The sequence below is a fragment of the Cucurbita moschata genome, unplaced genomic scaffold (genome assembly GCF_002738365.1).
Source record: "Cucurbita moschata cultivar Rifu unplaced genomic scaffold, Cmos_1.0 Cmo_Scf00035, whole genome shotgun sequence".
Classification (NCBI taxonomy): Eukaryota; Viridiplantae; Streptophyta; class Magnoliopsida; order Cucurbitales; family Cucurbitaceae; genus Cucurbita; species Cucurbita moschata.
In genome coordinates this window covers 1,521,691-1,530,324 of record NW_019268551.1, presented here as the reverse complement: position 1 = coordinate 1,530,324, position 8,634 = coordinate 1,521,691, and the positions used below count along the sequence as shown (strand labels likewise).

The 8,634-nt window shown below is 34.2% G+C and overlaps 1 pseudogene; it reads right to left on the bottom strand.

The window, feature by feature from the left end:
- On the bottom strand, positions 1–6,138 carry LOC111431023 (annotated as a pseudogene).
- Positions 6,139–8,634: the final 2,496 nt, after the last annotated feature.

Here is an 8,634-nt window from a genome sequence, read left to right as displayed (position 1 = left end):
TTATAATCATTGTCATGCAGCTTTCAGCACTCTTGCAAGGCATTTGTCTTTGGGATGAGGAAGTGGTAGATAAGTCAATTGGCATTGTGGATTATATCGTTGGATCCTACATTCACAAAAAACGTATAGATTAACGATACATGGTGAAAAAATTAGGGTATGTTTGATAATGTTTATTTCTTGAATCGTGAACTCGAGAATCATTTAGTTACTATTCATAGTTCTTGTTATTCATATATTTCAAAACGTTTTTCTATATTAAAAATAGAACCAAGAACATAAAAATGTCACCAACCAGATCATTAAAAGCTTATATTTAGTTGTGTCAAGGGTCTACAGAAGAAAAGTTGGAGCAAACTCACTTGTAATTGAGAAGAAAATAGTGAAGGAAAATTGAGATCTCGAGCTTGGCTAGATCACGTCCAGGGCACATCCAGACTACTAATCCAAACGTAGTAAAAGCACCTGGGTTGCCTATAAAATTCTGTTCATCATAAATAATCAAATGGTAAGAAATAACGTTAATGGTTATAAATAATCACTCAACTAATATAACAACATGCTAGAAAAATACATTTTTGGTCTATGAATTTTGAGTATAGTTTCCATTTAGTCTATTTCAAAATATTATATTTTTATCATTCAGTTTTGAGTTTAGTTTTTGTCATTGAATTTTAAAACATTACATCTTTAACTTAGAATTCATTTGGTTTATGAGATTAGAGATCTTACATTTTTATCTATAATTTTTTGTTGAAGTACACTTTTAGTCATCTATACCATAGTTAAAATAATTTTCAGCCACCCTTAAAAGATTAAATTAACAATCTACAACATAACTATTCTAACTCTTCTAAATTAATTAATTGAAAGACCTGACACTAAAAGTGAGCATTAGTTATCACCCAAAAGGGTAAAAAAAAAAAAAACTAAATTTAAAACAAAGGATAAAAATGTAATATTTTGAAATCTAATTATCATGGCGAGTATTATAAAGAGTAGAGTCACATATTAGTTAATTAAGAGGAAGATCATGGGTTTATAAGCAAGAAACACTATCTCCATTGGTATGAAATTTTTTGGGAAATCCAAAAGCAAGACAATGAGAATTTATGCTCAAAGTAGATAATATCATACCATTTTGGAGAGTCATAGTACCTAACATCAAAGGTGACTCAGATGTCGAACAAAGGTATACTTTATTCGAGGGAAGGATTATTGAGAGTATTAGTCTGACGCTAGCTAATTAAGAAGGAGATCATGAGTTTATGAGTAAGGAACACAATCTCCTCCAATTATATGATACCTTTTGGAGAAACTAAAACTAAAGTCATGAAAATTTATAGTCAAAGTAGACAATATTATATTATTATAGAGATCCGTAATTCCTAACTTACCCAATGAAAACTAAACTAAAAAATTAGAATATAAAACAATATCCAAAACTTAGAGTAAATGATATTCTTCCCCTTTTTTGTTTAGTCCATTTATATTTTATGTATTTATTGCATGTAGAATATGATTTTAAGTAGAACAAAATCAATAATAAAGGATAGAAAATATGGAAAATGATTGCATACATCCCATCTCGATGGATTGAAGTCTTGTGGGGAAGGATGTAGCTCTTCATCCATGTACAGCTCTCGATGCCAAAGTAAAACTTTCCATCCTTTTGGTATAAGTTTGCCTAAAAAATGAAAATCCAAGCTTATTACAAATCCTTAATATAAGCCCAAAATTTCACCTTCTTTAGAACAAGGGGATTGAGATCAATCAAATAAGGGCATTGTATAACTCGAGCTTTCTCCATTGATGACTAACCATTGATATTAATATCAATTGTTGCCTCACGAAAAGTAGCAAATGCAAGACTATTAAGACGAAGCGTCTCATCTATCACCTGGATATTACAATTATACCGAATTTTGTTATTAACAATATCTTAGATATGTGGTTTATTTAAATATCTTAGCCAAAATCAAAAATAAAAATATATACCTGAGAAAGAAATTTCATTTGTTTAAACTTGGCGATATTTATATCCTTTTGGGTGGAATGTCTTCGTCTAATGATATCTTCTTGTTCTTCCTAAAACAAAAATCAACAGAAATATGATAAAATCGAATGATGTTATGTAATATCTTAAATTTCACTTTGCTTTTTGAAGGGTTTTAAGATTTATATGAACATAAATCCATATACATGAACCAATTCTACCCTTTCTTATTTGTTTCTTGTTCTAAAGCATGTAGCTTAATTAATTTTTAGAAACAAAAATAGATAATAAAATCCTTATTTATTACGAATTAAATCACGTTAAGATTCAGAATTTTGATAAGACAATTGATGACCCAATATTTCTATGCATTTCCTATGACACCACAATCACATGAAATTTTTTAACAAATTTTGTCCTCACTCACAAAAAATTTCAAGAGGTCAGTGTTAAAATATGAGTCAAGTCTCATAATTGTATGAACCAGCGAATATATATTTTAGAGAAAAAAATTGTATTTTAAGAATAAAAATATCTAATTATTTTAAAAAATAGTTTAGATATTTTATGAATAAATATTTAGATATTTTAGTAATAAATTGTCTTAATACCTCTATAGTATAGCTTAAGTAGAGTATAATAGTTTCTACGTAATTTTGTAATTTCTCCTTAATTGATCTTAATAAATAGGTAAGTATCTTATCAGTTTTATTTTCACTCACGTGCCTTTTAGAAAATTTTACAAAATTTACTCCCTTTTTGGGTCAACGTCCTTGCTAGCATATGCATTTTAAAACCCTTGAGGTCGAAAGCCCAAAAGAGAAAATACAAAGAGTTCAATATCTGCTAGCGGCGGACTTGGACTATTACATTCTAAGTCAAACACGTTTAACGAATTTTTATGATTTAGTCACAGAAAAGAAATGTGTCTTATTAGTATAAGTAATGAGTATCAATTGTATTTTTAGCATTTATTAATCATTATATCTTTACGATTACTCTCATTTAGATATGGTCTCAGTTCATTCATATACCATTTTTTTACTCGAATATCGCATTCATATCGTCATTAACCCCATAACTTTGGATAAACAAGTAGATTTCCTAACCTTAGACTACACAACTCTAACCTACGAACCAAATATTCTCGTATCACAAAATTAAAGAAACCACGAACGCATTCGAGATAAAATTAATATGCAATAACTAAGAAAAATAAAGGCATCATAAGATTTAGACAAATGAATGCAATTAACAAGTTAGAAAAATTAAAGAACTCTAACCTTGGCCTTTTGGAATATATGTGGATGATCTGTAAGAAATATAATTGCCCACATTGTGGTGAAAGCTGAAGTCTCCTGGCCTGCAAATAACTTACCAAAAATCAAATCTGCAATGGTCTCATTGTCCATCCCTTCACCATCTTCATCTTCCACTTCTATCATCAAATCCATCATATCTTTTGCTTCCCAACTTTCCCCTTTGCTTTTCTTCATCAACCTCTTCTCATTCACAATAGATAGAAGTATTTCATACAATCTTTTTCGAGCCTGTATTCATACATTTATTTTCGTGTGAGATCCCACGTTGGTTAGGGAAGGGAACAAAGCATTTCTTATATGGATGTGGAAACTTCTCTCTAATAGACGCATTTTAAAACCATGAGGTTGACGGCGATACGTAACAGACCAAAGCGGACAATATTTGCTCGTGGTGGGCTTCGACTGTTACAAATGGTATTAGAGCTAAACACCGGACGGTGAGTCAGCGAGAATGCTAGTCTCCAAGGGGGTGGATTGTGAGATTCCACATTAGTTGGAGAGGGGAACAAAACATTTCTTATAAGAGTGTGGAAACCTCTCCCTAGCATACACATTTTAATACTATGAGGTTTACGGCGATTCGTAACGGGCCAAAGTGGACAATATCCACTAGCGGTGGGCTTGGGCTATTACAAATGATATCAGAACCACACACCGACCGGTGTGCCAGTGAGGTCGCTAGGCCGCAAGGGTAATAGATTGTGAGATCCCACATCCGTTGGAGAGGGGAACAAAACATTCCTTCTAAGAGTGCGAAAATCTCTTCCTAATAGATTAAAACATGAGGCTGACGGGTTGCAAAAGATTTGCTTAAAAAATACTGAAATTTTTTCAAAAGTTACAATTCATAAACGGATCACCTAAACATCATAGGTTCGAAAGTATTTTTTGAGTTACGACATATATGATTGAGATTTGAATCCATAATTCTTAGTAGATAAGGAAAAGGTGCTTACCTTGAGAGATTTATGGAAGTAGAAGCCAGGAAAGTTGATAGGCAAAGAGAAGAACCCAAGTGAAATATCATTATACAAAGCCTCCATTTCTTTTGTGGTATAGTCTATGGAAGTTGAACCCATAAAAATGTTCCAAATAAGTTTGAAGGTAAGCTCTTTTATCTCTGTCAACAGCTTCAATGGCTTCTCCATGCTTGACCATTCCTCCAACCCACTGATCACTGTGTGTTCAATATGATCGATGTACATCTCGAGCGCAGCATGCCCGCTGATCGGCGACATTGTCATCCGTCGGAGCTTCCGGTGCTCCGCCTTGGAGACTCGGATCAGCGACCTTCTACCAAATAACCTTTTTATGCAGGCGGGATAACTAGGAACAAATTTGGTTTAATCGCTTAGTACTTGGCGACAGATTTCAGGTTTGCGGACAGGTATGCTTGCTCTCCCAAATATGTGAGTCTTGTACATGTCAACTTTCCCATACCTACCTCAATAAAGATTAACAAGAAAAATTAGCGGTGATTACTCGTTTAGTCCTTAAAATTCGTATCAAGCATTTGTAGTTTTAAAATTATAATGATATCAACTTGACCGGGTTCAATTTTGTATTTGATAAATTTAATTTGTGAATTAATAAGCTTGACTTATCAAAAAAAAAAAAAAAACTATTAACTTTGAACGATCTTAAGATAAAGATTTAGTAGATTTAGTAGTTATTAATTTGAAAGTTTAGGAGATTGATTATAAGATATAAAAACAACAACAAAAAAAAGAATTAATAAAGCATAAATGATTAAGGTTCCTCCGTTCAAAAGCTATTTTCCTCAGGTTGTTCTTCTGCTTCCGTTATTTGTTTCAACATACTTTGATCGTGAGCAATTCTAAATATATATGATATGTTTCCATCAAAACAGCTAGAGTTTGATTTCGTTTTTATCGTACTTTAAGTGTATGGTTGGTTAATTTTATATGTTAAAGTAAAAAGTTGAGGTCCAAATAACACAATAAAGAGCCTTATTCATTTGTAACTACGAAATGAATACTCGCCTAGATTGGTTTCATTATTACTTCAATCATCGCTCCAATAAAATATATATATATATATATATATATGAGTAGCACAATATTTAAAGTCAATTCTCTCCAACGTCTCATTCTATTATGCCTGCATTGATTTTAAAAATTATGTTACTTCATTTGTAAAAAACAAACAAACATAATATGAGTAACATAATATTTAAAGTCAACTATCTACAATACCTTATATGTAAGTACAAAATAAGACATGTTTGGATTGGTTCAACTCCTATCAAATTTATGTGTACTATTATTCTCGTAAGTTAAAATTAAAATAGGTTCAAACGCCCCACTTTAAATCCCACACTTTATTTGTTTATAACTACAAAACCAATAACTTGCTTGGATTGACTTTTAAGTCCTTGAAAAAAAATTTGTGCACCAAAATCTTTCTTAAACATTTAGAAAGTCATTCCAAACATCGACAGGAGCCTCTGTATTAACAATTTCCAGAAAGTTAGAGGCGTTTTGGTAGAATGACAAAAAAATTTATTGAATTATGATCAAATAGACACGAACAAGAGCATATATCTTATGAAAAAGATTTAAAAGAAGTTTTCAAATAATACGAGAGAGAAAGACCTGGCGGTAAAGGCACGAAAAAAGCAGATTTGAGGAAGGATAAAGTAGAACCAAGAAGTGGCCAAGAGAGATCACCAGGAGGAAGCTCACCCCATTTCTTCCCCAACTTCACAGCATAATACAAACCATTCAATCTCTTCAAAACCTCATAAACTAAAACAAAGCCCACAGGAAGAACTAAGAAAACCCAATTTATGAACTCCATTGATTTCTGCAGCCAACACCTTTTCTTGCCTTATGAACACAATTTTGTATTGCCCCTTGGTGTAGACTCTCTCATCCGAGTTGCATTAAACTAATTAACCTCATCGTTTTCCTTAAAAATAAAGCCTAATCGATGATATTTTTTTTTATTGGAAACCAATAATTCAAACTTGTTGGATGGTGATATGGGTTGAATTGTGAGTTATAATTGATTTTCCATAGAAAAAAACAGACGAAGGGTCGTTTTCTTCCTATATTTCTAGCATTCACCAACGTATATATTCAATAAAATGACCTTGTCCATGTTGGTAAATATTTATTTATTTATTCATTTCCTAGAACTATTTGAGTCGGAACGGAACCTATCTCAACGAAGAGGGTCGGCTCTAGACATTGATATAATTATCATGCTTACCAACTCTGATCATTGTTGAGACACTGTCAGTTTGAAGCGTGAGGCCTACCGAAACAAATGATATAAGAAAAGGATGAAAAACTTTGACCCACTTTCCCTCTCAAAAAGGGGGTGAACCTAAAAGAAATAAAAGAAAAAATAGACGGAACAAAAGAAAAAAATTACTTAATTGAATTAAGATTTGCAACTCATTTCAATAACATAGTTAGTTAACCAACGTGACACTCACTCCCAATAATCCTCAATTGCAACTCATTTCAATAACAAAGTTTACTTACAACACCAAACACAGTTAACCAATGTGGGATACACTCCCAATTATCCTCAACAATCTTTCCCTTAATCGAGGCTCGACTTCTTTCTCTAAAGCCCTTGAACAAAGTACACCCTTTGTTCGACACTTTAGTCACTTTTGACTACATCTTCGAGGCCCACAATTCTTTGTTCGACATGGCTAAGTTTAGGGCATGACTCTGATACCATGTTAGGAATCACGACTCTCCACAATGGTATGATATTGTCCACTTTGAGTGTAGGATCTCATGGCTTTGCATTGGCCTTCCCCAAAAGACCTCAACCAATGGAGTTAGTATTTCTCACTTATAAACCCATGATCTTCCACTAAATTAACCAACGTGGGACACTCACTCCCAATAATCCTCAACATCATATTCTCTTCTCTTGCAACATCAGACACACTTGTCTCGTTACCGAACAAGTTTGTACTTTATTTCGTCTTTTTTATTTTTATTTTTTTGTCCTTCCTAAACTTTGTAGTTTTATATGCGGCAAAAAAATAAAAGAGAGAAATGAAATGTGTAGTAAAAAAACAAAGAGTAAAAAGAAAGTGTAGTAAAAAAACCAAAAAGTAAAAGAAAAAAAGTGTAGTAATGTATAAAAAAAAAATTATTTGATTACAAGTTTAACTTTGTGATGAATGTGATTGTTGGATGACATGTGATATAGATCTTAATATTAACCATTTATTTTTATGAGGTGCAGGGATAAAGTCTTTTCAGACTTCCCATTGATACCATTTAAAAAATAGGTTAATTGTCCATTCGCCTAGAGGAAGAGATAATAAAAAGGTTATACCGTATTGATTCAAGTCGCAAATCTTACAAGGAAGGTTTGGTTCCTTTCTAGATCTCACAATCTATCTTTCTTGGGAGCAAAACGCCCTCATTGGCTGTAACTATAATAAGGGTTTCAAAAAAGGCAAAAAAAAAAAAAATGCCTTAAATCTCGCCCGGTGAGTCATGCCTTGCCAACAAGGGCGTATTAATTCCTTGAGTCCCCATGTTAAACCCTAGCCGTCTTAGTGGCCGTCTTTTCTTTTTGAGCCACTGTCATACATGTGAGGGGGAGACTAAAGGTTTAGGTGAGGAATCGGAAACGTATGAGACTTCAAACTCCTTAGATAGGAGCAAACCGGTGCCAGGGTACGTTGGGCAAGGAGGGACAGACGCGCCACCAGAGACAGACGGACGGATGACGACCATTCCACCGGCGACAGTAATCGAGTTCTTTGATTAGGGTTGTTGAGGCTTTCGGGCGAGGAAGACGAAGCGGCGGCCGCAGGTTGACCCTTCAGCACTCTGCGAGTTCGTCTCGGTCAGCGCACAGGCCGCACCTCGCGGGCCGAGCTCGAACACCACCATTGGGCCTCGTTCCCTTTCGGCCCAACCCAGAGATGCATCCAGGAACCCTATGCCGTCAGTGTCCTTTGCAACCCATCGGTTTCAACGTTGTCGGCGGCTTCGTTGTACTCGCGGCTTGGCGGCGCGGCTTGGCGGCGCGACAACGTACGTATAATATACCGATTCCTAGGTTTTTAACGCTTCTGAAACCATTCCCACCCTTGTTTCAATCATCTGAGGTTAGTATAACTTCATTTTGATAAAACAGTTTGCGATAGGGACGTGCCTTAGTAGCTAAGCATAAGAACTAGTTGCGAAATGACTCTAAGTGTATCATGTGATCTTACAGGAGGTAGTTAGGCGCCAAAGTTAGCATTGTGAGTGACTTCGGCCAACGCCAAGGAGGTAAGTAACCTTACTGTTGGTGTTAGTTATGTATGTA